At 44.1% G+C, this 27,957-nt stretch overlaps 1 pseudogene across 1 annotated transcript in view; it reads left to right on the plus strand.

Moving 5' to 3' along the window:
• LOC144687995 (Ig heavy chain C region-like) overlaps positions 1-27,957 on the plus strand; it is a 46,998-nt pseudogene that overhangs the window by 2,283 nt on the left and 16,758 nt on the right. The window contains exons 3-4 of the transcript XR_013578253.1: positions 577-845; positions 20,648-20,771. The product of XR_013578253.1 is annotated as an Ig heavy chain C region-like (transcript). The remainder of the gene's footprint in view (positions 1-576; positions 846-20,647; positions 20,772-27,957) is intronic.

Raw genomic sequence — 27,957 nt, forward strand, 5'->3', positions numbered from 1 at the left:
TACCTGAGCAAGTGTGTCTTAGCTGTTCTCGATTATAAAATAGAAGTTCATTAGCAAAACCTGAAGACACGGCTTGTAATAAAGCTGATGAGCATTTCATCATACCATAAGACAACTAGGACAAATTTGACATATGTTTAGTATTTTAATCCTATTTCTAATAGTTCCCAGCGCCCCGGCGTCTCAAAGTGGAGATACGGCAGCTATATAATGACCGTGTTATAGTTGGCAATATATTTACAGCAAAGATAAATTCTATATCATTCAGCGATGACATCACGAAATGTAATGTACATGAATTGTTTTGTTTTCTGTAAACTTGAACAGAACGAAAATATCAACTCCAGTCAGCCATTAAAACTGAACTTCGCTTCTTCAGATGTGAAAGATTCATCGGGTCTCCCACCTTTAAACTTCCTCAGATGAAGTAACATTTTGAAATACTTGTAAATGAAATAGACCTATTCGTTGTATTAAACTGAATAAGCAAATTCGAATTATATTGCTTAGAAAAAAAATCTCTTGTTTCAAACAAAACATTCCCCAACACTGCTAAACCTAGTTTTTTAAAAATAGATCCGCAGGAACCATCGGTCTCTCTCCTTCCGCCTTCATCGGATCAAATCACAGCGAAGAACACGGTGACCCTGGTGTGTTTGGTGAGCGGTTTTAAGCCAGGAGCTGTGGAGATTGAATGGACTGATGGCAGTGTCAGAGGCAATGGGGCTGAGACCAGTCGGATCCAGCAGGATGCGGACAACACGTTCAGTGTGAACAGTTATCTGACTCTGTCAGCCTCAGGCTGGGACTCACACGAGCTTTACTCCTGCCTGATTAAACATCAAGCAACTCAAGGCCCAGCTGAATGTGATTTCAGAAAGTGTATTGACCCAGTTGAGAATGTTTGTTCATTCCTATTCATGTGACAGAACGGTAAAAATTGATTGTATTTTGGAGATTTAAGCAAATGACCATTGCGGTTGGAGCTTCGCTTTGTAAGACTTGCTATTTTTAAAGGCTCTTCCATCTTCTATTGCCGGTATTCACGATGAAAAGTCAATGTTCATTAATTCATGGTTATGCATCCGAGAACATTAATTAAAGGCAAAAATATGGTGATTGCATCTTAATTATTTAATCACTATTAGACCTTCCCTATAAAGCTGTTCAATAAAATAATTGGCCAAATATCAAATGCAGCACCGTTTTCTTGTCTTTCATTTCTGATGTAATGTAAGTCAAACCTATTATTTTTTTCGGTATCGTTAAGGCTCATGTAATAAAGAGTGCGCGAAGTTTCCTCTAAACAAATCTCGCCACTACTATGGGATTAGCTGAAGCACTTCTGCTCACCTTGGCTCCACTCCAAGTTTGTGTGTGTCTATACGTTTGTGTGTGTGTGTGTGTCTGTGTGCCTATACGTGTGTGTATAGATACGTATAGATACAAATACCCGGGCAGCTGGAAGGCGTATCAGTAGGGGAGCATTTTGGAGACAGTGACCATGCTCAATTATATTTTCGGATAGTTAAGGAAAAGGATAAGATTGGGGCGGGAATTAAAGTTCTAAACTGAGGAAAGGCTAATTTTACTAAAATGAGATACGATCTGGGCCAAGGGGACTGGGGGCAGCTACTTGCAGATAAAAATGTGTCAGAGCAGTGGAAGGCATTCAAGGAGGGAATAGCGAGAGTACAGGGCAAATATGTTCCCGAAAAGATATATGGGGGTGGGTGGGAATCAAGTCCGGAGAACCCTGGGTGTCAAGGGACACAAGGGTTAGGATTAAGAAAAAAAGGGAAGCGTATGTCGGATGCCGAGGGTTCAATTCGGCAAAGTCCCTAGAGGAGTATAAAAAGTGCAGGGGAGAATTTAAAAAGGAAATTAGGAAAGCTAAGAGAGTGCACGAGAAAGCAATGGTGGGGAGAGTAAAGGAAAATTCAAAGGGTTTTAAAAAATATATACAAAGAGCAAGGCAATATCTAGGGAAAGAGTAGGACCAATTAGGGGTCATAGAGGTAATCTGCGTGTAGACTCGGAAGACGTGGGTGCAGTCCTCAATTAATACTTTGCTCTGGTCTTCACAATGGAAAAGGACGACGCAGGTATAGACATCAGGGCGGAGGACTGTGAAATATTAGAAGAAATTAACATAAAGGGAGAGGAGGCATTAGCGGGTTTAGCGGCCTTAAAAGTGGATAAATCTGCAGGCCTGGATGAGATGTATCCCAGGCTGTTGAGAGAGGCAAGGGAAGAGATATCAAGGAGTAATTTTCAAATCCTCTCTGGCCACAGCTGAGGTGCCAAAGGACTGGAGGACTGCTAATGTTGTCCCATTATTAGAAAAGGGAGGAAGAGATAGACCAGGAATTACAGGCCAGTCAGTCTAACCTCGGTGGTGGGGAAGTTGCTAGAAAGAATTCTGAGGGACAGAATATATCTGCACTTGGAGAGACACAGATTAATCAGGCATAGTCAGCATGGATTTGTTAAGGGAAGTTCGTGTTTGACAAATTTGATCAATTTTTTTGAGGTAACCAGGAGTGTTGATGAGAGTAATACATTTAATGTAGTCTACGTGGACTTTAGGAAGGCTTCTGATAAGGTCCCTCATGGCAGACTGGTCAATAAAGTAAGAGCCCATGGGATCCAAGGCAAAATGGCACGTTGGATCCAAAATTAGCTGAGAGGCAGGAAGCAGAGGGTGATGGTAGAGGAATGTTCCTGTGACTGGAGGTCTGTTTCCAGTGAGGTTCCGAGCCAAGGCCTCGGTGCTGGGGCCCTTGCTGTTTGTGGTGTACCGAAATGATTTGGACTTAAATGTATGGGGTATGATCAAGAAGTTCGTGAGTGACATGGAAATTGGTAGGGTGGTAAATAGTGAGGAGGATAGCCACAAACTGCAGGAGGATATCAATTGACTGGTCAGGTGGGCAGAGTAGTCGCAAATGGAATTCAACCTGGAAAAGTATGAGGTGCACTTGGGGTGTGCTAACAAGGCAAGAGATTACACTATGAATGGTAGCTCCCCAAGAAGTACTGAAGATCAGAGGGACCTTGTTGTGCATATTTACAGATCCCTGAAGGTAGCAGAGCAGATAGATAAGGTGGTTAAGAAGGCACATGGGGTATTTGCCTTTATTAGGCGAGACATAAAATACAAGAACAGGGAGGAACTGTATAAAAAGCTGGTTAGCCCACAACTGGATTTCTGCTGCAGTTCTGGTCACCACATTTTAGGAAGAATGTGATTGCACTGGAGAGGGTGCATAGGTGATTTACAAGGATGCTGCCTGGGCTGGAGGGTCTGAGCTATGAGGAAAGATTAGATGGGCTCAGGTTGCTTTCCTTGGAGCAGGGAAGGTTGAGGGGGATCTCATAGAGGTACATAAGTTTATGAGGGACATCGATAGGGTGGATAGGAAGGCACTTTTTCCAGTAGTAGAGGGGTCAATAACCAGGGGGAATAGATTCAAGAGGGAGGTTTTAACAGGAAGAGGAGAGCCAAGGAGAATTATTTTCACCCAGAGGGTGGTGGGGGTCTGGAACTTACTGCCTGAAAGGGTGGTTGAGTCAGAAACCCTCGTAACATTTAAGATGTATTTAGATATTCTCTTGCGCTGCCATGGTCCCCAGGGCCATGGGCCAAGCGCTGGAAAATGGGATTAGTAGATTCAGATCTTAGTTGACCGGCGCGGTCACGATGGGCCGAGTGGCCTCCTTCTGTGCTGCAATTGTCTATGAGTCTATCAAAAGAAGAGGCTTATGTTTCCAAAAGAATAGCATACCTGAAGACCAAGCAATTGATGAGGAAAGATAATTACAGAGTAGACTAGCAAGAAACATTAAAACAGGTTGTAAACGTTTCTAAATGTATATCAATGGGAAGAGATTAATGAATATAACCGTGGGCAGGTTAACAACAAAAACAGGTGAAAACACGGAGATTAGGGAAATATCAGACATTAAAGAAATATTAGGAACCAGTTTTCAAGCTGGAAGGCACAAAAAATCCGACTATTGTGAGGGTAACCATATTTAGAAGAATATGGGCGGTCTCGAAATGTAACTTTTTGTAGTGGAGCATGCCAGTAGGAACAACAAGAGTCCATTCGTGGGCCGGGGGCTTAAACTGGGACATCCTATTTTTACCCGCCGGTTGGCATTAAACTTTGGCTGAGAGGATAGGGGCCGAAGAACTAGCTTTATAACCCTTATTCCCACAGTTTAACCACATATTGGACACTTCCAGCGTGTGCAGCTGCCCAGAGTGTTGCTGAGTGAACAGCGCTGATATTCAACGCCACCATCCACAACCCACCAACCCCTGCCACCCCCCTCCCCCCCCCCACCCCCACCGGAGTCTCTTCTGTATACATAACAAGGAGATGACTCATTGTACATCCCGTATATGACTCATATGTCCCCCAAAGGGCAGGATATTTCCTTGGGATTCCCATGGTTTAGACTCAGGTGTAATATGCCTCCTTATACCTCGAAGGGTGCGGCCAGTATATCGCCCTTGTTCCTCCCAATACTGACAGCTCTTTGTTTGGGTAAATGACTGTTTAACACACATCATTAGCAGTTTGCCTGTCCCTATTCTGTTCTCCAAAGAAACATTGCCCTCTGAGGCGCCCCAGTATCTCTTTTTCACATGGACACACAGCCCGGTAACCTCCCAGATCTGGTTAAGTTGTTGCTACTGCCTGGCTAACATTGCGTAGTGCGATGAAGAAACTCCCCCACTCCTCACTGGTACTAAATACGTGATCAGTCGGAAGTTGTTTCATTGAATCTAGTAATTCCATCTCCCACCACCTGGGGTTTCCAACCCCACCCCTCTCCCCAACACACCGCCCACCGCTCCCCCCCACTCCCCGGGCCACCCTATTTTCATTGCTCACTGTAACTGAGAGTCCCAGGATTCACACTGAAAACACCACAACATTTCCACGATGAGTTCGTACTGGTTTCTCTCACACTCTAACTCACAAGATACCATTTTTAAAGCTACCATTACGTTTTTAATCTAAAATTCTGAGTCGCACATTAACTGACTATCTTATTCAGGGCACTGGACACTTCCAGTGTATTAATTTTTCACTATCTTTAACTGATTGATGCGATGCAATTTTCCCAGTTTCTTTCCTTTTTTATCAGTTATTTGGATCAGATGCACAGTCAAGCTGGCCCCGGTCTATAAGCAGCAAAGGATCCGCCTTTAGGCTCAAAACGAATTTTCTTCTGTCGTATCCCATGACCTCTGCACCAATCTGATATTCTGATATCGTACCTTTTTGTCTAAGCAACTTTTCACTGCCGTTTTGTTTTGCCCAGGTTCTTTGCTACAAACTCGTTAGTTGCGGAAATGTAATCCACCAATTATTGGAACCAGCCGTTAGCTGCTATCCCTGTTAGCACTGGCACTGAATTAGGTATTAACGGATGCCTAGGGTTCGCAATATTCTACAGGTCATGGCCTGGTAAGAGGATATTTCCTTGCTGAAGAGAGATGTTGATCAGATCGCCAGCAGGCACGTGGCATAATTTTAACCCACTATGTAGGGTGTTCTGCACAAAACGCTTTCAACAGTTCCACTGCCCCACGAGAATTGTGAGTCGTAACTCACATATAGCTTTTTAGTGATTCCCACCAATTTCAATAGTTCAGTAAAAATTTATCCAGCAGACGGAAACTGTGGCATAATGGAAATGCGCCTAGACCAGTAAACCAAGATAATGCCCTAAGGACATGGGTCCAAATCCCAAGACGGCAGCTGGTAGCTGGCCCTAGTCATAGTGCCATGAAGCTATCATCGATTGTCACAAAAACCTATCTGCTTCACTAATGCCCTTTAGGGAAGGAAATCGGCCATCCTTACCTGGTCTGGCCTACATGTGACTCCAGATCGACAGCAATGTGATTGACTCTTAACTGTCCACTGAAATGGCCAATCAAGGGGAGCTAAGGATTATCACAAATGCTGGCCTTGCTAATGACACCTACATCCAATGCAAAAGTAAAATGCGATTCCTGGTTGCTATCCATTTGAACAGGTATTGCCAACCTACAGAACAATTCACACAATAAGACTCGGGCTGCTGCCATAGCTGCGTTGGTAATGTTTGGTTAAGTTGGTTTTACAGGGGAACACCCCATATCCATTTGGTAAACATGCCTATAATAACCAGACAATACTGGTATCCTAGGTAGAGGCCCGATGAAATCGATTTGCAGTGGCCCATCAAAGGCACTCTGAAGGTAGCAGTTGCTAGGTTATGCTGACTCAAAGCAGATAACTAGCTTCTCGACTGGAACTACTGTCCCTCAGCCCAGGCCATCATGCTACCTTAAGGATTTTATCAACAATTGTCTCATTGGAATAGTGGCCATCTACAGGTTGACAGTGAAAAGTCTAAAAAAATTGCTCCTCTGACATGGTGCATGGGAGGTGGTGGTACAGAGACAGCAGGAAGATGACTAAAACGTTTATTTAATGTTCCTTCTCTTCTTGCAGCTTTTCCTGTCTCAGATGTCTGTACAAATGGGCTGGATACTCCAATAGACGCTTCAATTGTATTAAATTTAAAATTGCTCAGATTAGTATGTTCCTAGGCCCAATCAATTCTCTCTTGTTCATTTCCGCCTCCGGACTCGCAATAAGTGAGATCAAATCACTGGCAGGAAGATTCTCGAATTCCCTGCCCTTCGCACATAAACCACAGTTACCCACATGCCCCAAGCTGACGGGCCACACACTCTAGGATGCCACTTAGAGTGATTAACATTTTAAAATCGGAAAAGTAGAGCAATGTCTCATCACTCCTGGCTGGCTTGCTAGTTGTTACAATTTGGGGCATCTGCGTCAATTAGCCCTTTGTCCGCTTTCCCCAAATTCTGAAATGATTCGAAGTGATAACCCATATTGGTGACAGTGATTACATTTTATTCAGTATAAGTAACACTTTGACACATGCTAACATCTGAGCGGTAATGTCAAAATGCAGCAGCAATACTATTATGCCTTGATCTCCACGTAATCGCTCCCCAGCCACGCCAGACAATACCTGTGTGGTCCCTCTGCAAGCCCTGCTCATCTGCAAGGGTCCATCAGTGGGATGGTCTGAATGTCATCTGGCTGAATACCACTTTCTACCTGCTCAAGGGATCCTTACTTTCGCAGAGAAGCCTATGAAGATTGGTTTAACCCAACCATTACCTTTGTACTATTTGAAAGCCTCATTACAACAAATGCTATTGAACCATCTGTCTACTAAAGCCAAACCAAACTCTCAAGAACTATGGCTTCCCACCCTCCAAAAGTCATCAGTTCATGAACATTTCAATTCAAATGCCTGTCCAAAACAAGGAAAGCTTAGTGCCCTGGGGACCCAGCTAGTTTGCCCTGTCTTTATGCACATCTGGGCCTCTGAGAACATGCTAAGTTGTTTATCTTCTAATTCACACACAGCAAGCTGGCTGTTTTCACACTTGCTAGATTTCTGCTGCAGTTTACTTTTAGATCATTTTGTTCCTTTTCCATCTATCCGAATGGTTCCTGAAAGTTCAAAACACAGTTATCCATTGTTTCACATTTCAACCGCTGTTACCCAGAGTGCATCATAAGCAAGATTAAACATTTAGTTCAGTGCAAGCATTATCATATAACAACTGATAAAATCTCTAATTTACAACCAATTAGTTATAGCACTTAAGTTAGTTTTTGTTAATTAACCAGAAATCCGATGTAGAGACTTCCCAGGGTTCTTGCACTCTGGGGAGTCAGGGAGTGAGTTATCCGCCACAGAATTCCCAGCCTCTGACCTGATCTTGTTGCCACAGTATTTACCTGGCTGTCCCAGTTAAATTTCTTGTCAATGGTACCCCCAGGATGTTGGTGGTGTGGGATTTAAAAATGGTGATGCCATTGAATGTAAAGAGAACATGGTTAAATTCTCTCTTAATGGGGATGACTATGATTTGGCACTTGTGTGGCATGAATGTTTCTTGCTACTTATCAGCCAGAGCCCCAATGATATCCAGGTCTTGCTGTCATTATTACTTCATTTACTGCTGACCCCCCCCATGGAACTCAACATTGTCCAATCATCAGTGAACATCCCCAATTCTGATCTTGAGGAACTCCTATGGCAATGTCCTTGAGGCTCAGATTGGCCTGCAGCAACCACAAACATCTTCCTTTGTGCTAGCCTTTGGAAAGTTTCCCCTGAATCTCATTAACTTGAATTTTAGTATGTTTCTTTGGTGTGAGTCAGTCAAATTTTGTCTTTATGTAATGGACATTCACTCTCATCTCCGTTTTAGTAACAGTACGCAAGGTGATATATCACTATAACAGCACGCTAATGATAGGTACTACCAGCTGAATTTCAGCTCTGGTCAGCTAAATCTGTAAAACTAAGAAATCTTGGGGGAATGGAGCAAGAAATTAAGTAAGTGGTGACTGGGTGCAAAGCTGCCTGGTGGGCACATGATAAGCGTCAGGAATGAGTAAAGGTTTGTACATAAAAAATGTCTTAAGATATAAGATAGTACTTATATTAGAGGCTAGCCTCAATGTTCAAGTCTGCAAAATATATAGAGGACAGCAACCAGATGAAACCTAGGCATCGGAAATGTCAATGGCATACCCAACCCTGTGGACCATACAAAGTCCTCCTTACTAACATCTGGGGCCTTGTGCCAAAATTGAGAGAGCAATCCCACAGACGAGTCAAGCAAAAGCCTAATGTAGTCATACTCACCGAATCACACTTTACAAAGTCTTAGACACCACTATCATCATCCCTGGGTATGTCCTAGCCCCCCAGAGTCGGAAGCACAATGGTATATAGTCAGGAGGGAGTTGTACTGGCAGTCCTCAACATTGACTCTGGACCTCGTGAAGCCTCATAGCATCAGATCAAATATGGGCAAGGAAACCGCCTGCTGATTGGCACCTACAGAATCACAGAACCAGAGGAGGCAATTCAGCCTGTTGTTCTGGCTCTCCCAATGAACAATGCATCGAGTGCCATTCCCCCCGCCTTCTTCCCATAACTCTGCACATTCCTTCTTTTCATATAACAATCCAATTCCCTCTTGATTGCCTCGGTTGAACCTGCCTCCACCACACTCTCAGGCAGTGCATTCCAGATCTTAATCACTCACTGGGTGAAAATGTTTTTCATTATGTCTCCATTTCTTCTTTTGCCAATAATTTAAATCTGTACTGCCTCGTTCTCGATCTTCCCACGAGTGGGAACAGTTTCTCTCTATCTACACTGCCCCGGCCCCTCATGATTTTGGATACCTCCATTAAATCTTCTCACAACCTTCTCTTCTCTATGGAAAAGAGTCTCAACCCCTCCAACCTATGTACCTGAAGTTCTTCATCCCTGGAACCATTCTCGTGAATCATTCTGCACTCTCTTTAATGCCTTCACATCTTTCCTAAAACCTAACATCCCGAACGGGAGACAATAATCGAGCTGAGGCCGAACCAGTGTTTTATGCAAGTTTAACATAATCTCCTTACTCTTGCAGTATATGTCCATATTAATAAAGCATATGATACTGTATACTTAACCTTTAATGATGGCTACCCAGGTCCCTCTGCTCCTGCACCCCCTTTAGAATTGTATCCTTCATTTTATATTATCGCTCTGTGTTCTTCCTTCGCCATCATCACCACACCCCAGCCCCACTGATAAATCAGTGCTCCTCCATGTTGAACACCAATTGGAAGAAGCACTGAGGGTGGCAAGGGCACAGGATGCACTCTGTATGGGGGACTTCAATGTCTATCACCGAGAGGCGCTCCCTAGTACCACTACTGACCCAACAGACCAGGTTCTGAAGGATGTAGCTTCTAGGCTGGGTATGTGACAGGGGGTGAAGGAACCAACAAGAGGGAAAATCCTACTTGACCTTGCCCTCACCAATCTACCTGCCGTAGATGCATCTGTCCATAATAGTATTGGTAGGACTGATTGTCGCACAGTCTTTGTAGAAACGAAATATTATCTTCACGTTGATGATGCCCGCCATTGTGTTGTGCAGCTACCGTACTAAATGGGATGGATTTAGAACATATCTAGTAGATGGAACCTGGGCTTCCATGAGGCACTCTGGGCCATCGGCAGCAGCAGAATTTTATTCATCCACAGTCTGTAACATTATAGCCCAGCATATCACTCACTGTACCATTACCATCAAGCCAAAGGTTCAACCCATGAAGAGTGGCAGGGGGTAATACAGCAGCAGCACCAAGCATACCTGGTGAAGCTACATCACATGCCTATTTGCCGACAGCAGCATGTGATAGTGTTAGGAAATAGAGACAGTTTAAGTATGTTTTATTTGTATTTGTGAGTGTTCGGAATGAGTTTTAGCTTCAAAATTTAAGTTTGATTTCTATTTCTGTATCTCTGTGTTACGAAAAGGTCAAGTTCAGGTTTAGTTTCACTTTATAAGGTGCCTGCATTTCTAATGAGTTTTACGACCATTGAAGCTAAGTTAAACTAACAAGAGTAGAAAAATTGGGCTGTTACTTAGCAACAGGAGTCCAGAGAGGCAGGCCCCTTCCTCCCATAGACAAAAGCACAGAAGAAACGAGAAACAATAGTTTGATTTGGAAACTGTTCAATTTCAGTTGGTTTTGAAGGCAGTTGCCAGGCAGAAGCAACCTAGGAGAGGCAGATAGCCAGTTTCAAGATAAAGTTGGTTGAAAGCAGCTACGAGGAAGAGACTGGAGCAAAAGGGACAGATATCAAGTCCCAAACTAAAGAAGAAAGTTCCCAAAATCCAGGGGAGTGGAACAGGAGAAAGTCCCAAGAAGATCTTCTAGTCAAAGGAAGGGCAGAACCTGGAAAAGACCCTGTTCTGTAGAAGTGAGAGTGAGGAGCAGGGAAAGACTCCAAGCTTCAAGCTTAGAAAGACAAAGGCCAGAACGTATAAAGGGGCAACTGAAGTTTGTAACTCTTTCCTATGGGAATGTGAAGCAGCGGTGTGCTGTTGCAGATCAGTGGTGAGAGAGAAAGTTCGTGGAAGACAGCTTGAATGCCTTGGGAAGAGAACATCAGGAGGAGAGTTCGAAACCCTGTAGATAAACCATTGCACAAGGTGTTTGAGAGGAAGCGTCAGTTTGGGAGAAGATTCAAAGGAGAGTTGAGGAGAGATCCATAGCATCTGCCCAGGTCTATCACTTGTTTCAGAGTGTGCTGTGTCTGACCACAGGTGGCCAATTAGTTTACATGGGCTGTACTTACTGTGAACAGTAGAGTATAAGGTAAATGCAAAATACTGTGGATGCTGGAAATCTGAAACAAAAACAAAAATTGCTGGAAAAACTCAGCAGGTGACAACATTTGTGGAGAGAAAGACAGAGTTAACGTTTCGAGTCCATATGACTCTTCTTCAGAACTGAAAAGAAATAGAAATGTGGTGAAATATATACTGTTTAAGGGAGCTGGGAAAGGCGAGACTGGATAGAAGGCCAGTGATAGGTGGAGGCAAAGGAGAGATTGCAAAAGATGTCATAAACAAAAGGTCGAAGTGGTGTTCCTTGTGGTGATACTGGCTAAAAGAGGTGCTAATGGTGACGTTAAGAGTAGAAAGCAGGATGAGCAAGTGACAGATGGCCCTAGTGGGGGTGGAGTGGGGGGAAGGGATAGTGTGCAAGAAAAGGTCGAATTGGCTAAAAGGTAGGGATAAAACAATGAATGGAAATAAAATTTAAAAATAATAATATAAATATTTGGGAAAAAATATATATATAAAATTTTTTAAAAAATACTTGAAAAAAGGGGATCAAAAAGGGGTGAGGATGGAGGAGACAGTTCATGATTTGAAGTTGTTGAACTCAATGTTAAGTCTGGAAGGCTGTAAAGTGCCTAACCGGAAGATGAGGTGCTATTCCTCTAGTTTGCATTGAGCTTCACTGGAGCTTTACAGCAGTGAATGCAGTAGACCAAATTAGGGGAAGAGTAAGTGAAGTGCAGCTTCACTTGAAAGGAGTGTTTGGGCGCTTGGGCGGTGAGGGGTGGGGTGGGGGGTGCAGTAAAGGGGCAGGTGTTGCACCTTCTGCGATTGCGTGGGAAGGTGCCGTGGGAAGGGGTTGAGGTGTAGAGGATTATGGAGGAGTGGACCAGGGTGTCCGGGAGGGAATGGTCCCTATGGAGTGTGGACAGGGGGATGAAGGAAAGATATGTTTTGTGGTGGCATCATGCTGGAGTTGGCAGAAATGGCAGAGGATGATCCTTTGAATGAAGAGGCTGGTGAGGTGAAAAGTGAGGACAAGGGGGAGCCTAGCATGGTTCTGGGAGGAAGAGGAAGGTGCGAGGGCAGAGGCATGGGACATGGGTCAGACATGGTTGAGGGCCTGTCATCCACCGTGGGTGGGAAACATAAGTAAAGGAAGACATGTCAGAAGCACTGTTTTGGAAAGTGGCATCATCAGAACAGATGCGACGGAGGAGAAGGAACAGAGAGAATGGGATGGAGTCCTTACAGGAAACTGGGTGTGAGTTGTTGTAGTCGAGGTAGCTGTGGGAGTTGGTGGGCTTGTAATGAATATTGGTGGACAGTCTATCACCAGAAATTGAGACAGAGAGGACAAAGAAGGGAAGGGAAGTGTCAGTGATGGACCATGTGAAAGTGATGGAGGGGTGGAAATTGGAAGCAAAATTCATAAATTTTCCCAGGTCAAGACGAGAGCATGAAGCAGTACTGAAACTGTCATCGATGTACCGGAGAAAGAGTTGTGGGAGGGGGCCTGAGTAGGACTGGAACAAGGAATGTTCCACATACACCAGAAAGAGACAGGCCTAACTGGGGCCTATGCGGGTACCAATTGCCACATCTTTTATTTTGAGGAAGTGAGACGAGTTTAAGGAGAAATTGTTCAGTGAGAGAACAAGTTCAGCCAGACGGAGGGGAGTGCTGGTGGATGGGGATGGGGATGGGGATTCGAGCCTCTGTTCAAGGAAGAAGCGGAGACCCCTCAGACCATCCTCTGGGGGATCGAGGTGAAGAGGAGTTGGATGTCCATGGTGAAGAGGAGGCGATTAGGGCCAGGGAACTGAAAATTGTTGATATGATGTAGGTGTATTGGAGGGATCATGGATGTAGGTGAGACGAGACTGGGCAAGGGGAGAGAAAACGGGGTCAAGATAGGAAGAAATTAGTTCCGTGGGGCAGGAACAGGCTGACATGATCAGCCTACTGGCACAGTCCTGTTTGTGGATTTTGGGGAGCAGGTAGAAGCAAGCTGTCTGAAATTTGGAGGCTAAGGCTGGAAGCTGCGGGGGGAAGACCTCCAGAGGAGATGAGGTCAGTGATAGTTCTGGAAACAATGGCTTGAGGTTCGGTGGTGGGGTCATGGTCCAGGGGGAGGTAGGAGGAAATGTCTGCAAGTTGGCGCTCAGCCTCTGCGAGGTAGAGGTCAGTTAGCCAGGCAACAACAGCACCACCCTTGTCAGCAAGTTTGATAACAAAGTCAGGGTTGGACCTGAGAGTAGACAGGTTAGAGTGGGTGAGAGAAGCAGAGGAATTGAGACTGCCAATGTCACGCTGACAGTTCTCAATGAAAAGATCAAGAGCAGGCAAGAGGCCAGAGGGAAGGGTCCAGGTGGAGGGAGAGTACTGGAGGCGGGTGAAAGGATTTGTTGAACGGGGGGAGGACTCCTGCCCAAAGAAGTGAGTACAGAGATGAAGGCGGCAGAAGAAGTGTTCAGCATGGTGCCGAGCCCGGAATTCATTGAGGTGAGGGTGTAAGGGTATAAAACTGAATCTTTTACTGAGTACTGAACGTTCAACATCAGAGAAGGGAAGGTCAGGGAGTATGGTGAATACACAGCCAGGGCTGGGATTAGAAGACGCGATGGCATCAGAAGGACGGGAAGGGGTGGATGCTCCTAGATGGGTGCTGGTATCAATGAGTTGTTGGAGCTTGCGTTCCATAGGAACTGAAAGAAAGAGACAAAATTTCTTGTTAAGGCACCGGATGAGACGAAGAATAACATTAAACTGGGGGCAAGGACAGCTTAGAGATAGGGTGAGTCGGCGCTGCTGGAGGGAGAGGTCGAGTGTGTTCACATAGTGGCGCATGGCACTGAGTGTGGTTCTCAGGATGTGGCGAGAACAGCAGTCCGAGGAGCATTGTATGTCCAGGAGATACCTGTAATCCTGGGTGGGAACGTGAGGGATGGAGCTTCAGTTGGAATCCACGTGAGTTAAGTCAGAGACGGGGACAGTCACTGAGGAAGGAAATATGGCTGTGAAAGCGAGTTTTGGTAAACACCTTGTCAAACACCAGGAGGGAAATGGAACGCAATGAAGGTGTACAGGGCAAAAGACACAAGCGGAAATCCTGTTGGAGAGAAGAGCAGTGCTTCTTCAAGGTAGGCAATCCTGGAAGAGATGTGTCAGTGAATTAAACACTAAGATAAAAGAAAAATATTGCGGATGCTGGAAATCTGAAACAAAAACAAAAATTGCTGGAAAAACTCAGCAGGTCTGACAGCATCTGTGGAGAGGAAGACAGAGTTAATGTTTCGAGTCCATCTGAATCTTCTTCAGAACTAAAGAGAAATAGAAATGTGATGAAATATATACTGTGTAAGGGGGTTGGGACAAGTGAAGCTGGATAGAAGGCCAGTGATAGGTGGAGGCAAGGAGAGATTGCAAAAGATGTCATAAAAAAAAGGCCAAAGCGGTGTTGATTGTGGTGATGCTGGCTAAAGGGGGTGCTACTGGTGACATTAAGAGTAGAAAGCAGGATGAGCAAGTGACAGATGGCCCTAGTGGGGGTGTGGTGGGGGGAGGGGACGTGTGGGAGAAAAGATTGAAAAAGGCTAAAAGGTGGAGATAAAACAATGAATGGAAATAAATTTTTTAAATAATAATATAATTAAGTGGGAAAATATATATATATAAAAATTTAAAAACAAATATTTGAGAAAAGGAGATCAAAAAGGGGTGAGGGTGGAAGAGAGAGCTCATGATCTGAAGTTGTTGAGCTCAATGTTAAGTCCAGAAGGCTGTAAAGTGCCCCATCAGAAGATGAGGTGCTATTCCTCCAGTTTGCATTGAGCTTCACTGGAACATTGCAGAAGGCCAAGGGCGGACATTTGAGCATGAGAGCAGGGTGGTGTTTTGAAATGGCAAGTAACAGGAAGGTCTGGGTCATGCTTGCGGACAGACCCAAGTCTGCATTTGGTCTCTCCAATGTAGAGGAAAGCGCATTGGGAGCAGTGAATGCAGTAGACTAAATTGAGGGAAGTGCGAATGAAATGCTGCTTCACTTGAAAGGAGTGTTTGGGCCCTTGGACGGTGAGGAGAGGAGAAGTAAAGGGGCAGGTGTTGCACCTTCTGCGGTTGCAAGGGAAGGTGCCGTGGGAGGGGGTTGAGGTGTAGGAGGTGATGGAGGAGTGGACCAGCGTGTCCTGGAGGGAACTATCCCTGTGGAACGCCGCCATGGGGGGTGAAGGGAAGATGTGTTTGGTGGTGGCATAATGCTGGAGTTGGCGGAAATGACGGAGAATGATCCTTTGAATGCGATGGCTGGTGGGGTGAAAGGTGAGGACAAGGGGGACCCTATCATGGTTCTAGGAGGGAGAGGAAGGTGTGAGGGCAGAGGCACGGTAAATGGGTAGGACACGGTTGAGGACCCTGTCAACCACTGTGGGTGGGAAACCTCAGTTAAGGAACAGAAGCATTGTTTTGGAAAGTGGCATCATTGGAACAGATGTGACAGAGGCGGAGGAACTGAGAGAATGGGATGGATTCCTTAAAGGAAGCAGGGTGTGAGGAGTTGTAGTCGAGGTAGCTGTGGGAGTCGGTGGACAGTCTATCACCAGAAATTGAGACAGAGAGTTCAAGGAAAGGAAGGGAAGTGTCAGTGATGGACCATGTGAAAGTGATGTAGGGGTGGAAATTGGAAGCAAAATTAAGAAAATTTTCCAGGTCCAGATGAGAGCATGAAGTGGCACCGAAACAGTCATCGATGTACCAGAGAAAGAGTTGTGGGAGGGAGCCTGAGTAATACTGGAACAAGGAATGTCCCACATACACCATAAAGAGACAGGCATAACTGATGACCATGCGGGTACCCATAGCCACACCCTGTATTTAGAGGAAGTGAGACGAGTTTAAGGAGAAATTGTTCAGTGAGAGTTTCTCTGCTCCTCTCACCCATTCTAACCTGTCTCCCCTGAACTTGCCGCACTCCATTTTCTCAGGTCCAACCCTGACTTTGTTATCAAACCTGCTAACAAGGGTGGTGCTGTTGTTGTCTGGCGAACTGACCTCTACCTCGCAGAGGCTGAGTGCCAACCCTCAGACACTTTCTCCTACCTCCCCCCGGACCATGACACCATCAACAAACATCAAGCCATGGTTTCCAGGGCTGTCACTGACCTCATCTCCACTGGAGATCTTCCCTCCACAGCTTCCAACCCCATAGTCTCGCAACCTTGGACAGCCCCCTTCCACCTCCCCCTCAAAATCCACAAACAGACTGTCCCAGTCAACCAATCGTGACAGCCTATTCCTGCCCCACGGAACTCATTTCTTCCTATCTTGACTCCATTCTCTCTCCCCTGATCCAGCCTCTTCCCACCTACATCCACGATTTCTCTGATGCCCTACATCATATCAACAATTTCCAGTTCCCTGGCACTAACAACCTTCTCTTCACCATGGATGTCCAATCCCTCTACATCTCCATCCCCCACCAGGCTCTCCGCTTCTTCCTCGAACAGAGGTCCGAAAAATCCCCACCCACCACCACTCTCTGTCTGGCTGAACTTGTTCTCTCACTGAACAGTGGTTGACAGGGCCCTCAACCGTGTCCGACCCATCTACTGCGCCTCATCCCTCACACCTTTCTTTTCCTCCCAGAACCATAATAGGCTCCCCCTTCCCCTCACCAGCCTCCGCATTCAAAGGACAATCCTTCGCCATTTCCACCAACTCCAGCATGATGCCACCACCAAACACATCTTCCCTTCACCCCCCTGTCGGCATTCCGTAGGGACCGTTTCCCCAGGACACCCTGGTCCACTCCTCTATCATCCCCTACACCTCAACCCCCTCCCACAGCATCTTCAGCAATCGCTGAAGGTGCAACACCTGTGCCTTTACTCCCCCCCTCCTCACCGTCCAAGGACCCAAACACTCCTTTCAAGTGAAACAGCATTTCACTTGCACTTCGCTCAATTTGGTCTGCTGCATTTGCTGCTCCCACTGCGGTTTCCTCTACATTGGAGAGACCAAACGCAGACTGGGTGACCACCTTGCAGAACACCTTGGGTCTGTCCGCAAGCATGACCCAGACCTTCCCGTCACTTGCCATTTCAACACACCACCCTGCTCTCATGCCCACATGTCCGTCCTTGGCCTGCTGCAATGTTCCAGTGAAGCTCAACGCAAACTGGAGGAACAGCACCTCATCTTCCGATGAGGCACTTTAGAGCCTTCTGGACTTAACATTGAAGTCAACAACGTCAGATCATGAACTCTCTCCTCCATCCTGATCCCTTTTTGATCCCCTATTTTCAAATGTTTACTTCCTAATTTTTATGTGTATAGATATATATATATATTTATATATATTTCCCACCTACTTCTATTATTATTTTAAAAATATATTTCCATTAATTGTTTTCTCCCCACTTTTAGCCTATTTCGATCTTTTCTCCCACACGTTCCCTCCCCCCACCCCACCCCCACTAGGGCCATCAGTCACTTGCTCATCCTGCTTTCTACTCTTATTATCATCATTAGTACATCCTTTCACTAGTATCCCCACAATCAACACCCCAGAGTATAAGATAGATTTTGAAACTTGTGTTATCCTTACAAATCTGCATATATCTATAAAGGCATAGTTGTGGGTGAAGGAGTATTGTAATATCGTTCATCTATTCTTGTTCAATAAATGTTTTATGCGTTTGTTAAGAGTTCATTAGCTGACTCCAGCAACTCTATTCAGTAGCCCCTCTCCACATATCTAAACAAATAAATACAAGTAAGGATCTATCAAGCTGGGTTCCACCCTAGAATCAGGCTTGTCCAGTGGTAACCTCAGGGGAGGATCATAACAATAAACAGAGCGAAGTAATCCCACAACTAACGGATCAAATTTAAGCTCTGCAGCCCTGTTGCAACCAGTTGTGAATAGTGATGGACAATCAAAAAACTAACCAGAGGAGGGACTTCACAAATATCCCAAACTTCAATGATGGGAGAGCCCAGCACATCATTGCAAAAGACAAGGCTGAAGCATTTGCAACCAACTTCAGCCAGAAGTGCCGAGTGGATTATTCATCGAGGCCTCCTCCTGATTTCCCCAGCATCACAGGTGCCAGTTTTCTGCTACTCCACGTGATATCAAGAAACGGCTGAAGGCACTGGATACTGTAAAGTCTGTGGGCACTGATAACATTCCAGCAGTGGCACTGATGACATGTGCTCCTGAACTTGCCACGTCCCTAGCCAAGCCTTTCCAGTACAGCTACAACACTGGCGTATACCAGGCAATGTGGAAAATTGCCCAGGTATGTCCTTTATACAAAAAGGACAAATCCAACCCAGCCAATAACCGTTCCATCACTCTTGATCATCAGTAAAGTGATGGAAGGGGACATCAATAGTTTACCGTTTAATATCTTTGCTAAAATACTGAAGAATTTCAAAGCATTTTTAAACCGCATTGATATATTAATATCTCAGAGTCAAATTTTGATTTGAGTGTCGTGTTAAACCAAATCTGCGTAGTGAATAAAATGTCGTGCTGTTCGGACAGTAAATTCTCCCATGATCTTGAAACGGGATCCTTTAACTTACATTTTCATTTATTTGCTTGCATATTTCTCCTCGCACTTTCCGAACACCATTTGGAGGTTGTAGTGTATCCGAATAATGTGACCGATCTCTTCCTGTCCTTCATGTCAATCCGAATGGATTGATGATCGCTCTCTCTTTAACGCGCAATTAAAATAGTTTCGTTTTATTTTTAAATTGCGTTCCATGGATGGATTCTTTGTTTTTAAATACATTGTTTAAAATATGCCGTGAAAGCAGGGACTATAAATGTTTTAATCAGCACAAAAGTGGTTCCCCCCAATTTCCATATAACAATCACATCGCAAACGTTGCAGAGAACTTTACTGTGTTGAGAACTTCAGGGGAAATGTGAAAGCAATCGAAATTACTGCCTTAGAACGTGGTTGATAAATTGCGAGAGGATATCTCGATCCTGATTGAAATTCGTCTATGCCGTTGCTGTTGACACCAAACACCAATTCAGGAATATAAAATCAAATCTCGTAAATTATTATTGGAATCCAATCTTATTAGAATGAGGTACGCTGCGAGTTAATGAAATGCGCGCTCACACTCTGAGTATGGAATGTGAATGTGCATTGAAGTAAAATGTGGAATGGATCACGCGACCGGTGCAACAGAAAAATGCAAAGATGTGAAAACCTACAAGTAAAACTAAAGCGCTCGTTTAATAAATTCAGCATAGGAACAAGGGAACAGGAGCAACCCAGTTAGCCCTTCGAGCCTATTTCGCCATTCAATGAGATCATGGCCGGCATGGAATTTAATTCCATAAACTGAATCAACCGGTATTAAGGTAGATATAAATCTGCTTGAATTATTATAATAGGAAGACTGGATTTTATTCCCCAAATAACGAAAAGAACAAGACTCGCAAAAACGCTCAGTTAATTGTTTCAGTGCATAAAGTAGCATTTCAAAGAAAAGTAAAATGTATTACACTGCCAGCTTAATGTTGGTACCATGCGATTTTCGTTGGCCAGTTTTTAAGCGGTTAGATTTCAAAGCGCCAAAATGTTTTATCTGTATTACATTGTCTATATATCTGTAAGCTATGGACATTGAGGCTTCTATTCATAAAGATCATGTGTCTGTCTCCCCTCTTGATGACTTAACAACCGAATCAGAATAAGATATAGGAAATTCTTTGAAGTAGATTTTGCCGATGCGTATGATTCCTAAGTTGCATTTAAATTGAAGTCGGGAAATAAAAATCCCGAAATTGTTTCGGCTACTGCCAATTTGCTGCCCTCCATTGTAAACTACAGTAAACTACAGTATCGCGCGCAGTCAAGATTTTTCCATGTAATGTACCTTTAATGCAAATTGTAGACGGGAGCACTTCAGTTGGCAAATGAATAAAGTGTCCATAACATTTATGTAATATTTTGAAGCATATATAATCCAAAGAGATTTATTTATTATGTTGAATGTATTGATGAAATGCTAATTATATTACTTTGAACAAATATTGTGCTGCAATAGAAGCAATTTCCGAACACCATCAACACGTGATTTTTTTTTTAACAGATCCTCAGGAACCATCGGTCTCCCTCCTTCCGCCTTCATCGGATCAAATCACAGCGAACAACACAGCGAACCTGGTGTGTTTGGTGAAAGTTTTTAACCCGGGAGCTGAGGAGATTGAATGGACTGTAGATGGCAGTGTCAGAGGCAATGGGGTTGAGACCAGTCGGGTCTAGCAGGGGACGACACAACACTTTCAGTGTGAACAGTTATTTGACTCTGTCAGCCTCAGAGTAGAACTTTCACTCCTGCCTGGTTAAACATGAGACTCAGGCAAATCCGCTTCAAACAAGCATCTCGAGATCGAGCTATATTTGTTTATGGAAACGGCACTTGGCCCAGTTGAGAAAGTTTGTTTATCGACGCTCGTTTCTTACATGTGACAAAAATGGTAGAAAGTTATTGCTTTTCGGAGATTTAAGAAAAATCATAATGCACTTGGAACTAAATCTTGTTGATTTTAAAAGGATTTGAGCGAAGGATTGTTGGTGTTAACTGAAATCTCAATATTAATTTGGCAGTTTATATGCATCCAATCATGTAATTAAAAGGCAATGTTAAGATTCTTATTTTCTGCGTATTTTCTTACTGCTCATCTATTCTAATACAGCTGTTCAATAAAACGATTGAACGAATTTCAATTCCAATACGCTTTTTATTTCTGATGTAAAAGATGTCCAATCGATAATGCAAGGGTTTTCAGGTTTTTTTGGTTGCAGTGTTTTCAATGCTCATGAAGGAGTTTGCTAAGCTACTTTAAAAGAAAGAAATATGTAGTGTGTGATGTGTAGATGCTGCTGCGCTGTTGAATCTGTTCATCGATATTTCCCAACTCGTAGTGGGTGAGTTGGTCTTGAGCAAAGGGACAAAATTGGCGATAGCGAACCGGAAGTCCGTTTTACTCTGCTGGAGAGTATCCTTTTACTCTGTTTGCAACGCCAATAACTCCGTGTGCATTTTAACAGCTCCCTCAAGCTGTCCTCTCACCTTCAAGACATACATACGTAACGACCGAGATTTCTGTTCCTGTAACCCCTTTAAAATTATACCGCTGAGTTGACCTTGCCCCCTGAAGTCTGTTGCTCCGCGCCATTAACAAACTTTGAAATTATGCTCTGTGCATTCAAGCCCAGGCTTTCGAAATATATACAAAAAGAGACGTCGGCCCAGCAGCGAGCCCTGTAAGACACCAGCGTACATTTCCCTCCTCTCTGAATAAAATCATCTGTTTACCATTCCAGACTGCTTTTTGTCCCTCAGCCAATCTCACTTTCATGCAACAACTACATCTTTCATTCCATGGGCTATAATTTTGCCAACAAATCTATTATGTGGCATTTTTTAAAATTTCATTTGAATGTCCATTCATACAAAATTAAAAAAGCTGTGCCGGCTCTAATTTATTAATCCATAGTTTTTTTCAAGTAATGATCTTTCAGGGTCATTATCTGGAAGATTGTCACCGCCACCGATGTTAGGCTGGCTGCTCTGCAGTTGCAGGGTTTATCCCTTTCTCCTTTTTGGACAAGAATTTAATATTTTTAAAACCAATGGCCCCTTGACTCCACTCCCATATCTAAGGAGAATCAGAAGATGGTTGGTAGAACCTCGCAATTTCCAATCATACTTCCCTCAGCAACCTAGGCTGCATCCCATCCTAACCGATTGGCTTTTGCTACTTGAGGTGCTGCCAAACTTATATATACCGAACTCTCTTCAATTATGTTTTACCCTATTTAACTCCCATGCTACCTCCACTTTTAACCGTGATACTGGCAACGCAGATACTCTATTCTTGAGGTTGAACAAAATGGCTTTGGTTTTCCCAATGGTTAATTGGTTGAAATTGTGGCCCATTGTGACTGGGTTAAACAAACAGTCTGGCAATGCATTGCCACTGCAGTAGTCAGAGAGGTGCTGGAGGAGCAGTGCTACGTGGCACCAGCGTACATGTGAAAATGAAGACACGTTTTCAGACAATGGTACCAGGCATGAGTGAAGGGCCAGGGTCCAAAGACAAATCTTTGCAGGAATCCAGAAGTAGCAATATGAGTGGAAAGAGAATCCGTCGCTTAAGGTTATCTGGCTATGCTTATCTTGGTCAACTATGTCAAAGGCTTTGGAGCAGTCGAGAACAAGAGGAATTTTCAACAACATGCACAGTCACAGAGTGTGACATTTGTGGCTTTGTTGTGATGTGTCAGGCGTGGAAATCTAATTTTGGATTTTCAAACACGGATTTGCGGAAAAGATGGGCAAGAATTTGGGAGGACATTGAAGTGAAAAGGGAACTTTGAGATGACACTGTAGCCTGCAAGGACAGACGGGGCATGTGTGGGTTTTCTGAGGACAAGCATGATGGTAGCAGTTTTCAGAGGGAGAGGCAAGTGCTTGGGAAGAATATACTAACATGTTGGCTGGCCTGCAAGTGAAGAAGGGAAGCAGGATGGTCAGGACATTACTAAGAATGTGCCAATTGAACAAAACGTTGTTCACGTGGACAATATGAGATTAGAGAATGTGTGAGGGAAAATGATAAGCAAAACTGGAGCAAGTTAAAGATTCGAGAATATGAGAGAGGTGAAGGGAGAAGCAAAAGGTAACTGAGCAGATGGTCTAACCCCCATTGTGAAAGAAGTCGATGAGCTCTTCACACTAACCCAAGGCGAGTAAGTGAAGGAATATGTTTATGTGCAGTATACAATTGCGGATAGGTCCAACAAGAATAATCGTGGACGGACCAGCCGACTTCAACCGAGGCACGGGATATATCGAAGGTACACCCAGCACGGTCAACTCTGCAAAGTCCTCTTCACTAACATGCAGATACTTGTATCAACATTGAGAGTTGTCTCACAGGCTAGTGAAGCAACCGTCTGATAAATTCGTTCTCATCCACATCATATCACCTTTCCTTTACTATTGCTGGGTTGAAGACGTGTAAGTCCCTCCCTTAAAACACTGTGGGTGTGCAAACTCCACATGGGCTGCAGTGGTTTGGGAAGGCAGCACATCAACAACCCCGCAAGAGCAATTAGGGATGTGCAGTAAATGACGGCCTAATTAGTGAAGCCACATCCATTAACGATTGGCAACAAACTAACTTGCAGTCATTTTCTAAATCATCAATGCATTATCAAGGAATAGGCCAAGGTCCAATCAATATCACGATTTCAACCCAAGCGTTTCATACAGTTCCGATTGTTAAGACCCAACCCGAGGTGAGGTTCCCCAAAGTTGTTGATCCAGGCGAGGTCCTTCAATTTATCACGTCTGGCTGGGACACCCCCAAATTGATATGCCCCGGGTGAGGAGGGATGAGCTGCCTTTATTCAGCCCCCCTCCTCTTCTCTTAGTCGCTGCAAGATTTAATCTAAAAAGGGCCCCTTTCAGGGATAACTTTTTCCCAGTCCCAGCCGTTCTGGTTTTGAAGGAGCCTATTTGATCAGGCTTTCTTGAGTTAAAAGTAAGAGTCAGTTTGTTAACTATTAAAGGCAAGAAAGGATAAAATACATGCATATGTTCATACAGGTTAAAAGTAAGAATTTAGGTAGGCGAATGATCGGTTTTGAGGTTCCAGTAGAGCTGACTCCGGTAAAGAGGAAGAGGGGTCGGGACACTGCAAAATGGCGATTTGCAGGGGTACTGTGTGGCTGTTACTTCTGAGTCAAACTTCCAGCTCTTGCTCTCTCAGTACGCCCACCAACAGACAGTCTTCAGGGCAGCTTTTCAACTCACTTTAACCTCTCCTTTGTGTTTTCCAAATGGGAAGCGAATTCACAAATCTGTCTTGGCATTGCTCACATGATTTCTTGATAAGATGATACTCATCTCCCATTATGTCCTATTGTCACTATCAGAGGGAGCAAAACGTTTCTGGATGTCTTTAGAAGTACCTTGCCTGGCAACAGGATAGGGGCCCATTACCTCTTAGGGAGTCGCCCTGCAGCATTCCAGCCAGTGGCGTGTGTACATTTTTAAAAACCCGGGTCTTACTTTCAAAGTCAAATATTTCCAGACGCAATTCAATGATATTTCTTTCATTATCATGATATTATGGAAAGATGATGCTGGAAATGGATAGTGCAAGAATCAGTTGAAATATTTTACAATGTAAACGTAAGATGTAGAGAGATCGAACCCAACAGGCAATGATATAGGAATTGTCATCGGCTCAGGAGAATGGCACCATTGGCGTCTCATAGTGATTTGCCTTCGTACTTCTCCTCTTTATATGATCTGGGGTGAGGAATCACGAGCACATTTGTAGACTGTAGAAAACTAAATAAGTGGTGGACTCCAAAGTTGAAGAAGATAACCTAAAGGAGGATTTGAGTTTGGAGAATTTAGCAAAGAGCTGACAGATGAAACTGAATGTACAGAAATTCAAAGTGCTTCGTTTGGAAATAAATTATCTTGGAAGGCTCTATATTCTAAGGCTCTTTGGCTCTTAGTTCCGTATGGAACTCTTTTGCCGTGGAAATCTATCCTTGGCCATCTATTGCCAGCCTTTGACCATTCTCTCGCAATCTTACATCATTCACTGCTCCACTCCTTCTTTGATGCCGGTATATCTTCTGATAACGATTCTCTTGGCATCCTGCAGAGGGCCCATCATTGTGCTTGTCGCTGCCTGCTAACTTGTAGAAGCTTCACCTACTCCATGCTACTCTACCTGCTATCTTCCCATGGCGATAATCTGTTGGGCTAATCTCCTAGCTATCATACTTACTGCTGCCACAGCTGAGACTGTGGGCTTCGCCATAGATTCATCAATCACCTTCGGCGTCTCCTTGCACTTTTGAGCAAGGCTCTTGTTATCCAGGAGTCAATTCTGGATGATTTTATCGACTATCTGGCATTTAGGGTAACCTGATTGAGAGGTCATAACACTTTAGCCCTTAACGAAGTCTTTCCACCTGTCTATACGTTGCTGCACTGGCTCCGTTCACACTGTCACAGTGGTGGCGAAATTCACTGACCAAATATACTTTGGCCTGTGCCTCTATCCTTCTGGAATACTCTCTTTCTTTGAGACTAGCTCGTTCTAACCCTCTAGTGTGCCCTTTAAATTAATTGTTCTCGACCGCCCAACCAGTTACAATGCAAGTTTCTCACAAAGACAACTTCACTACTTTCTTCTCTCACCCTCTACACTGAGTGATTTCTCATCCTCGCTGATTTCAATCTGTATCTCAGCTCTTCGCGCTCTTTCTCCTCCGAGATCGCCACCATCCTATCTTCACTTAAACTCTCCCTCCTTGTAAAGGGCCATATTCATATTAATGTCCACGCTCTCGACCTTGTCTTGTCCTATTGCATCTCTACTCCCATTGCGTCAATCACAAATAAGGCCATCCCTGATCACGTCCTTTCTCCCTCTCTACTGACTTATTCCCTTTCCATTTCCTCTCCAAATTCCACTTCCCTTGGTGTCTATCCCTGGAAATACCTCTCCCCGAAGTAATCTACACCAGCACTTTTCAATTCTCAAATTCCACCATTCATCATGAGTTTTCGGCAACTGCCAATCTGCTCAACCACACCCGAATTTCCAACTTTGATGCCCTTAGCTCCACTGAAGCCACCATTATTTCTCACTCAGGTGGTTTCCCTCGGTGCAGCCCTCATCTCCGCCCTCTTAAATTCAAGAGATACGGATTGAAGCAATTGGTTTAGCTATTCATTGCCCTATCTGGGTGAACTATTTATACCCTTATTGGGGCCTGCTTTCCTCTGCCAAAACTACTCAAAGGCAAAATGACCGCCGTTTCTCTTTTCCATCGTAATCCATCTCCTTAAATCCCTGTCTCCTACCTCCTTCTCCATCACCTCTAGCAAGTGCGAGGGGCTCATGGACTGCTTACTAAATGAGACATCATCTATTCAGCCACCTCTGCTACTTCCCTATCATCTCCTGGCCAAAAAAGTCAGAAGCATTACTATTTCCACAGCCACGCACTGTGGTACCTATGTCTGCATAAAAAGGTTGCTTCTGAATTCCCAATTTGATTTATGGGTGACTATCTTTAAATTAGGAGTTCTAGTTTAGCTCCACGTCACTAGTGTGTACCCTATTAAATCCTTCCACAGTGTTAAATATCTGTTAGGTCACAGTCAAACTTCCCTTTTCAAGAAAAAAGAGACCCAATCTGTTCCTCCTTTCCTGATGGGTATGCCTCGCATTTGTAGTATCATCATTGCAACCACTCTCCAGTGCCTCTATATAAGCCATTTTATTACATGGTGACCACAATTGTTTCCCCATTGCTCTACCCCTGAAGTCACAACTTACTTTATTTTCTCGCCTATTTCAACTAATTTCTGTCTGAATTCAGCTTTTCCGGGCGACTCATATTCAGCTCCCAATTCCCACCAAACCACTCACCCCACCAAGTTCCCTTCCATTCCTTCATGTTAGCTGATATTACTAACGGGTCCTCTCCTCCGGCATTGCCACCTTCCCTAAAAGCTCTCGCCCTAAACACTCTTAAAAATATAAACTTGTCTACTCTGTATTTGCATCAATTGTTCCATCTCCAATCTCCCTTTCCTTTTCAAAGTTCTTGAATGCGTTTTTACCTTCCAAGTCCGTGCCCATCGTTCTTGCAACTCCATAGCTGTACCTGCTACCCATGCCCCATAGGAGTCAAATCATATCTTCTGACATTAAATTATTCCTCCTCATCTTTTTCAGCCTGTCTGCAGCCTTTGCATTGCTATCATCCTCCAACGGGTCTTCTCCATTGTGACGACTAAACGTCTGTCTCAGATCATATGCTGCTGAAACTCTGACCCATGCCTTTGTTACAAATGGGCTTGACTCCGATAATACTTTCTTTGCTAACCTCTTACCTTCCGCCCCTCAAAGTTGAACTCAGCCAAAACGCTCTTTCCTTATTCTCACATTACACATTACAACTCACACCAAGTGCCGTTCACCCCACCAATATTATGCCTGCGTTGACACCCCGTCCAACAAAGCCTCGATTTTAAAATATACATCCTTGTTTCCAACTTCCTCATGCCTTCGTCGCCTCCTGTCTCCAACCTCTTCCAGCCGTATAAAAGTCCAAGATCTCTGTATTTCTCCAATTCTGGTGTCTTGTGCATTCTCCATATTAATTGCTCTGGAATCCCCTCCCTCAGCTTCTGTGCCTTTGCATCTCACTTTCTTTATTACGCTTTTATAAAACTACCTCTTTCCGTTCCACAGAAGAGTCATATTAGACTCGAAACGTTAACTCTGTTTCTCTCTCCACAGATGCTGCCAGACCTATTGAGTTTTTCCAGTAATATCTGTTTTTATTTTCGATCTCTAGCATCCGCAGTATTTTGCTTTTGTTTCATTGTTAAAGTGGCTCCACAAATCATGTGACTTTTAACATTTGGACTACAGACAGTAACATATCTCAAGCGAATGCCTAATTAAATATGGACATAGGTGAGGGTCTCAGAGCCATCTCTGACATTCATACATCTCCTTATTTAAGGATGGGCGGACACCTAATGCTTATGGAGTTTCCTAACTGCTTCTGTTCATGTTTCATACTATGCAAAAGAAAAGATCAAAACTC

Source organism: Cetorhinus maximus, chromosome 12 (assembly GCF_964194155.1).
Source record: "Cetorhinus maximus chromosome 12, sCetMax3.hap1.1, whole genome shotgun sequence".
In the NCBI taxonomy this organism is placed as follows: Eukaryota; Metazoa; Chordata; class Chondrichthyes; order Lamniformes; family Cetorhinidae; genus Cetorhinus; species Cetorhinus maximus.